This window comes from Pantherophis guttatus, chromosome 1, assembly GCF_059756535.1.
Source record: "Pantherophis guttatus breed Tessera chromosome 1, ASM5975653v1, whole genome shotgun sequence".
Classification (NCBI taxonomy): domain Eukaryota; kingdom Metazoa; phylum Chordata; class Lepidosauria; order Squamata; family Colubridae; genus Pantherophis; species Pantherophis guttatus.
Window position 1 is genome coordinate 18,133,078 of NC_142063.1, and position 8,075 is coordinate 18,141,152.

Sequence of the window (8,075 nt, forward strand, 5' to 3'; positions counted from 1 at the left end):
ACCAAATAATAACAGCTTTTGTATCCCACCCCCTTCCTGTGTGGGGGTCATCTTAACATACATACATATAGCCCTTCTCTGCAGGGTTGCACATTTTGTAGTACGTGCAAGAGCAGTGGGTCAGAATTGTCAGACCCACCGGGAAAGTGTGCTTTTTAATTGGTGAGGTTTTTAAAGCAAATAAATTGTCTTTGGCGGGTGGGTGAAGTAAAGCAATCTCATATAAAAACATTGCTAAGATCATACCTTACTCTGGGATTGTGCATCTGATCTGAATGATCTTGAGTGAAAGGAGCCAAGTGTATCCAAAAGTGAATTCTGTCTTGTCTTATCTGTTATGAAAGGATGATGTTTCTATGCCCATTGAAATGGTGGGTGGTTGTGGTTTGTTGGCACTGGGGTGGGTTTTTTTTTTTTTTTCCTTTTTAAGGCTTCTGTTAAAATAACATAACTTGCCTTAAACTTGTTTCCTTTGCAATGTGGAATTCCATCTTGGTTTGGGGTTGATTTTTGTAAGATGAAGGTGCATCGACTCTTCAGGTTTTGAATGAAATATGTTAAGTGCATCCCAATTCCATCCTGGAAGGAGATAACTGTAAACCATGGGGTGGCTTTTCTGCACTTGATGAAATAGGCCCTGCTGGAATTTCATCAATAGGTGATTGGATTGGGAAAGACTAGGAATTCAGCATTTGAGGTGCATTCTTTCCCAAATCTAGTGGGAAAGAAGCAGCTAAGCTAGAAATGGTTGTTTTCAGTGTCGGGGTTTCTCTGATGACTTCAAGATGGAGATGGTGGAAGAAAACAGAACCCACTTTAATACGGAGGGATTTAGCACCATAGAAAACAAGGTGACTTGAGCCTCAAGTAATCTGTCTTTTTCCATGGGGTTTGAAAACAGAATTATCATTTGTAGTATTTACGCCTTTGGCAATATATATCTCTTTGATTCCGTTTCTTGTTCCTAATTTCAACCGGACACAGATGAACCCCCCCCCCTCCCGTGAGCAGTTTTTAAGGCTTGCATTGTCTATTTCCACACCTCACCCAGAGGGATTTGACTTGTGGTGGTTTGAATTCTGAAACTTGCAATCTCCTCATATATCTGGAGGCTACGAGGTTGGAAAAAAGCAGTCTAGACTTCTTTTTCCCCCCTTGATTTTTCCTTCCTCTCCTTCCCTGTATTCCTTTTTTGTGTGTGTGAGACCAAAATTGGTGGTGCTTAGATTTCTTGCTTCTTAATTCAGTCGGAATTAGAGGGATGGGAGAGATGAGAGTGCTTGGAGGTATTTAGACTACTCGAGCTCATTTGGATTAACCCCCAGGAATTCTGTGAAATGGGCATATAGCTTCTCTCCACTGGAGAGCCTTAAAATCCTGTCCTGTTCTGCACAGTTCCCTAGATTTGGAAGCCCAAAGAGTTAAACTGTGTTTAAAGTCACTAGTTCTTCTGAAGAAATGGACTTGTGCCTCTGGACAGACATAGGAATGCCTCCAACATGCTCCCTTGACATCTCAACCATCTATTTTTCCTCTCAAGATTGCTTTCCATATATTTATAGTTTGCATTGTGTTACTTTCAAATTAGTTGTGCACAGATTATTCTGTTCTTGCCAAAATTCTTACTTTCAAACTTTTGTATCCCACACCCCCTCAGTATTTTTCTTTGTAAAAACGTTTATTGGAAAGCATCTTGTTTTGTACCTCCACGAGTTTTAATTAGCTGCATATATGAGGACAGGAAAAACGTCTTGATGCATCTTTGACTTAATGCCCTCCTCTCCTCAATTTAAGTCTATTTAGAACTGGTTATTTAGCATTTTACTGTGAAGTTGGTTTCTTTCTTTTTTTTCTTTTATGAGAAAAATCAGTTCAGGAAAAATATTTTCCTCTGATTACCATAAAAGACTGCCAAAGGTTTTGTTTTCTGACATAAAGTCACCTTAATGCACCACTGGGGACTATAGATGCAAGAGTCCTTCAGCAAGGGACTGGTTTGAAAATGACAAATTAAAAAAAAAAAAACCTTTAAAAATCTTAAAAAAAAAACAAAGCACTTTATTACGTACCAGGTGAACTGATTCAGCTTGATGGAACTTTTTCCTTTGTAACACCTTGTTGATGCCAGAATTTTTTGTATTCTGTTTTGTAAGAATTTAATAAATGCATTGAAACATGTGAATGTCTTTTTTGACTGGTGCATATTTAATAATTTAAATATTGGCAGGTTTTGCACAGTGGCATGAATGCGGTTGGCCACTGAAATGGGAGTACCTGCTTGACATTTTGTAGGCATGGAAACTGCTGGCCTGGTGAGCATTTAGAGCAAAAACTAACAAGAGTAGATTACAAAATTGGGGAAAAACATTGTAGAAAGCAGTTACTTCCATTTGTTGCTAAGAAAACTAAAAGGATATGTCTGCATAGCCATCAAGAACAAAGGGACACACTTTTATTATGCATTGTATGAATCCAAGGCTTGTTCAATAAACCATGTTTTAGTATTAAATCAGATTTAGCCAGGCAAACCATGCTTTGCCACAGGAAATAGCAAATCATGGTTCATTTAATCATGGGTTGCTACTGTGATTCATAATGTCATGCCTTTTATCCTTTGCAAGTTCTATATAAAAATTGTAAGGGGGAGGAGTGCTGCTTGTCCTTTGTCCTTTATTTAGAACACTCTGGGTCTGATGTTAGCAGTTAAAAGAAGTCACCGCTATCTTCTCAAGGATTCTTTGTATGCCTGCCAACCAAGGCTGCTCTGCATTTAGGGAAGGATTCATTAACTCGTGATTTAAGGTGAGGTCCAAGATGAACTCAACATGGGCATACAGAGACCAAAATATCCAGGGAGCTTAAAACTTGGGACAACCGCCTAATCAGAAATGATACCGTGAGAGATCTTGGAATGCTTTTGCTGGTCCCAAAGGTAATGGTGAGGATAATGGAGCAACAACATACATGGGCTGCCCTTGAAGATTGTGCATCATTTAAATCTGGCCCAGGAATTCCATTGGATGCAGTTCAAGGTTCCATCTTAATCACCTTTCAAATCCTGCTTGTTTTGGGTCTAAATACCTTCCAAGTCCCCTGCTTTAAAACAAATCTCATCTAATAAGTTATGGGAGTAAAAACATTTTGAGGGTGTCATATGCAAGGATTCCATGATTGAGAACTCCCTTTCTGTGGAACAGATTGATCCAGCACATCTGGATCACTTCTTCCCTGTTGGGTTTTTGCAGCCCTTGATTGACGGCTTCAGTGAAAGTTAACTTGAGCACTTATTGTCCCTTGTTTAATCGTTATATTCTGATTTGATTAAATCCAGCCTTTAATCAAGTGGCCTGGCAGCTGAACTGAAATTAATTGAGCTACACCTTTTCTGTTTGTTATCAAGTTTTCAAACTTTTTCAGATAGTGAAACCTTTCAGTTAAAATATTGGAACGCCTGATGAAGCAAAGCTCTAGTAAAAAATCAGATGTGCTTGAGTGAACTTTTTTTATATACCACAGAAGTTTTAAGATTTCATGGAACGGAGTAGAAAGATCCTAGTGTTAAAGAATGTTCATTGCTTACCTATATACACCTTTATTCTCCAGTGAGAAGGATGGGAGGGAGGGAGGGAGGGATGTTGGACCATCAGACAGACACAGATGTAAGCGAAGTTCATTATATAATGATGATTAAACAAGATAAGTTAATCTATATACCCTTTGCTTCCCTGCCCTAAATTCAGTACAATATTTCAATTTTCACTCTGGAATTGGCCACTATACTAGAAAACCTAAGGGGGCACATTAGGTCTTTAAATGAGTTTGAATATTTTTGTTACTAGCCAAATCGAAGTAAAAAGGCAAGAGGTGTTTTTTTTTTTTTCATTTTGATTATACTGACTTGTCCTTTTTACAAATATTTTGGGCTACAAGCAAATTCATCTGTACCTCCCAATATATGAAGTTATAAAGCAGCTGTTGGTGACAGGCTGAGTCACAGGAAAGGCAACATATCAGGTGTTGTGATGAGTCCACGTCTCAAAACAGCAGCAAACTAATGACTACAGCATGGAACTTTTCTGAGTCTCTCAAAAGTATCTGCTGAAAATAAAATTCCTTGAAGAAAATTCTAAGGGCTGTGTCATAAATTTGAGACTGAAAGAACAGAGTAGCCACATCCAAGGTTGATTCACATAGCATTAGGACATTACTTGGTTTGCTTGTCTTAGATTTAGTGTATTATTTGAAGGTTGGATTGCAAAATATGGCTTAGCACAATGTGCAGTCGAGGCCAAAACAAACTTTGATGGAAGTAATCAAAATGAAAAGGCATCAGCTCTGCTACATCACAACTCATAACATTTATCTGCCTTCAGTGTGGCACACCCTGAACAGTGATAAAGAGTTGCAAAATGCCTGCTTATTTCCGGAAGAACCTAGGCCTTTTGTATTTGCACTTGATTTAAGAGACCAATGAGGCAAGTAATTATTCTAATTTCTTTGTTTTGCATTATGGGAGACCTTTACAGTGCGTTTTTTATGCTAATGCTGTTCAATTTAAAAACTTTTTTTAAAATTTGTAATTCAGCCTCCCCCTCTCTTCCCTTCTCCCCCAGATCCAGATAACCCCAACAGCTTTGCCCATAGTCTGGAAATTAAGTCATGGCAATTAGACTTCTTTTTGGTTTGAATCATTTGGTTGCTTATCTGAATAGCTTCTTCAATCGGACCAAGTTGGTTAGGGGGACCTCATATCAATATATTGTCTTTCCCATGGACATTGGGGGAAGGGGTGTTCTTAGTGGAGGCCAGCACTAGTAAATTTGTGACTGAAGATTATACACAATATGAAGTGCCCTCAAGTCTGGTGTGTTTATTTGGTATTGATTGTATTCATGCAGTTTTTACAGCATTACCCAGATTATTTGCTTAAGAGGAGTGGCCGTACACATTTCTGAATTAAATAGTACCATCCATCTCTGGGCAATGTACAATAAAATATAAAGCAGCATATACAGAAGTTTTTTTAAAAAAAATCAGAGGAGCCAAGAGATTAAAATTAGTTGAAATGTAAAGGGAGGGCTTTCAGGGGACTAACCAGCCCTATGTCTGTGTGTTTCCCAGGGCTTCCCACTTGATGCTGCAGAGCCATCTTACCTCCTTTTCAGAAGGCCAAGAGAGTGGGGATCTGTCTCCCCTCCAAGGGAAGACTATGCCATGTAAATAAAACACATGACGTACTTCTAAAAGTGTGGACAATGCTGTGTGAGGTTTCTTCAGGTAGTCAGACCAAACTGAAACTTTATAACATCGCTGCAGAATTTTATAACTGGAAGTCAGTGAGTCTAATTCTACATTATACCCTGGTCTGTAGCTACCTCTAGTGTTCAATGGGTACATTTTCCATCACGGCTGCCAGAATTTCTAATGGACAAGTACACTTTTCACTTCGTGCCTGCAACATGCACATCTCCAGAATTTGGTGGTGGTATGTTCCTCCCAAACGAACAGAATGAAATACATCTTCCGGTGGCTGTTGGGTGATCAGATTTTTGCCCCTGCAAGATAGAATCAATATAACTTTAAAATAATTGTTTTAAATAACAATTTAAATAATTGTTTCAAGATAAAATCAATTCAATATAAGGTGCTGGCCTAGAAACCAGGAAACTGAGAGTTCTAGTCCCGCTTTAGGCATGAAAGCCAGCCGGGTGACTTTGGTCCAGTCTCTGCCTCTCAGTCCCGAGTTTCCTTCTGCAGTTTTGATACTTTTATATGTTAGGAAGACGCATCCCATTCCTCATAACAATTCTATTAGCAGAGAATAAAGATGATGTTAAAAAGCCCCAATTATGACCTTTTCATTATACAGACATCCCTTTCAACCCAATGCTTTCTGAAGGGTCTTAGTAAAATAATGGCAGCTGTAGCTCCCAAAATAACAATAATCTGTGTAACTTGCGTTTGCTGGAGTATGGACAATCAATGAGCAGTAGTAAGCATATGCTTTTAAATGACATCTGAACAACTATCAAAAGGACCATCAACCTTTTGATAGTTAAGGCTAGGAAGAAAGCCATTATCCCAATGGATAATGGCTTTCTTCCAATGGCTGGTCAAGTAGCCCAGCCTTACTCTTTTCCTGGTCTCCATTGATTTTCACCTCTTTTTTTCCAGAATCAGCAATAACTTTGCCTTCCACAAAGAGCTGAAGTTAGAATTGCAGAGATGGACAACTAGCTCTTGAGTTGTCCTTCTCACTTGCCAGCTTTCCTCTCTCCTCTTGCTTATCTTGAAGAGAAACTTTTGAACTAAGATAGGCTGGACGGATTTGAGTCTCAAAGAACAAGGGACTACTTACTTGGATTAGCAGTAAAGTACAAGGAGGTTCCTCAGCCTTAACAGAGCTGAATCAAACTTCTCTCCAGTGCTTTGCCTTCATAAACATTGGAACAATCTTCAAGGGTCCCTAAGCAATCTTACTTTCTCAGGTTATAAGAGCCATCCGGTTCCACCTGATCAGCTGGATCCAGAACCAGACAAGAATAGCATAGCAATATCGTCCCTTTGAATAGAGTCCCCAGAGCTCCTGGAGAACTATGGCTTCAGAAAGCCCAAGGAGCAAACTAAGCAGGTGACATCGGAAAGCACTGAAAAGCAGCTAGTGATACAGATGCTATTTATATTTTGTCTTATTACTCAGCTCAAAGTGGCATGTATAGTGCTTTTTCTTTCCATTTCTCCCCAAAAAAACCTATGGAGGAAGTTGGACTGAGAAAATAATTGGCCTACAATTCCATAGGGAGCTTCCCTAACCGACCCTGAACTAGAACCTTATTTGCCTGCTCCTCATCCAGCATCTTCATCACTACATCATACTAGCTCTCAATTCTTTCCCCTTTTCAATGGAGAACTCCTTCTGCTACCTTCCCCAAGGATTGTCAATTGCTTATTTGAGTGTTGCCAAGAATAATTTAATTTGTATTGATCAATTATTGATTAGTCCACTAGGGAGCTTTTATGGCTGAGGATGGGTCTACCCCATCCAGGTGCAATGTTTTAACTGCTGCAGGATTGAAGCCTTCATCTATATACTACTAACACTCGTCATGATCTTTCACTAGGTGAAACGGTGAATAACAGAGTAACAATTCTTTAAACCCAGATACCTCAAATGGGCTTACATATTACATCCACAAGTTGGTACCCAGGACTCCCAAGGGAATGAAATTTGGGGAAGTTATGGCTGCTTCAGTGCTCCTGGTGGCTGCTGTGGTCATGTGATCTTCATTTTCAATATTCTATGACAGTTTCCCAGTCAGTTTAGCAATCCTTTGCTCCCTCCTCCACCCAGCAGCAGTTACTTACCTGCCTGCGGGGAAGGAAAGATTTTTGATGCTCCCTGCCAGATTCCCACACGGAAATTCAATGAGGAAGTTGGCAAGAAGCAGGAAATCATTCCTGTTTTTCTATATCAGTATGTTCTCTTTTTGTTGTGTATGTGTTTTTCATAGTTGCCCCTTATGGGTAAAGGAAGTATGGGCATAAGTGTTTTGCCTTAATAATTTGGTTTGGCTTGTGCGATCAGCTTTTGTCTACTGTTAGTTCTTTATATTGTTGGCTTCCGTCTTCAAAGATCGTCTCCTCTGAATGGAAACCTAGTTTTATGAATGGAAACAATATCTTTGAATGGAGTTTTCTAGACTAAAAACCAGGGTTCAGCAATTCAGGAAGAGACAATTTTTTTCCCATTCTTATGGAGGATTTCTTATTCTTTGGGAATTTTTCTTTCTAATATGGGGTTTCCTTTTATTCTTCCGGGGAACACATCCACGTTATCAAGTGTTACAAATCTACTTTAGCATTTCATTTAACTAGAATTTAATCTGTTTTTATCCTATGGTATCCATCACCTGAGAATTATTATAGGGTGCCTTATAAATAAATATACAGGTGGTGCAATAGCCATTCCTATACAAAGTATTTTTTTTACCCTGAATTGATCTATCCCAGAATGAGATACTTATAATTATTTTTAACAAGGAAAAAAAAATACACCAGAGTTTTCTTAAAAACAT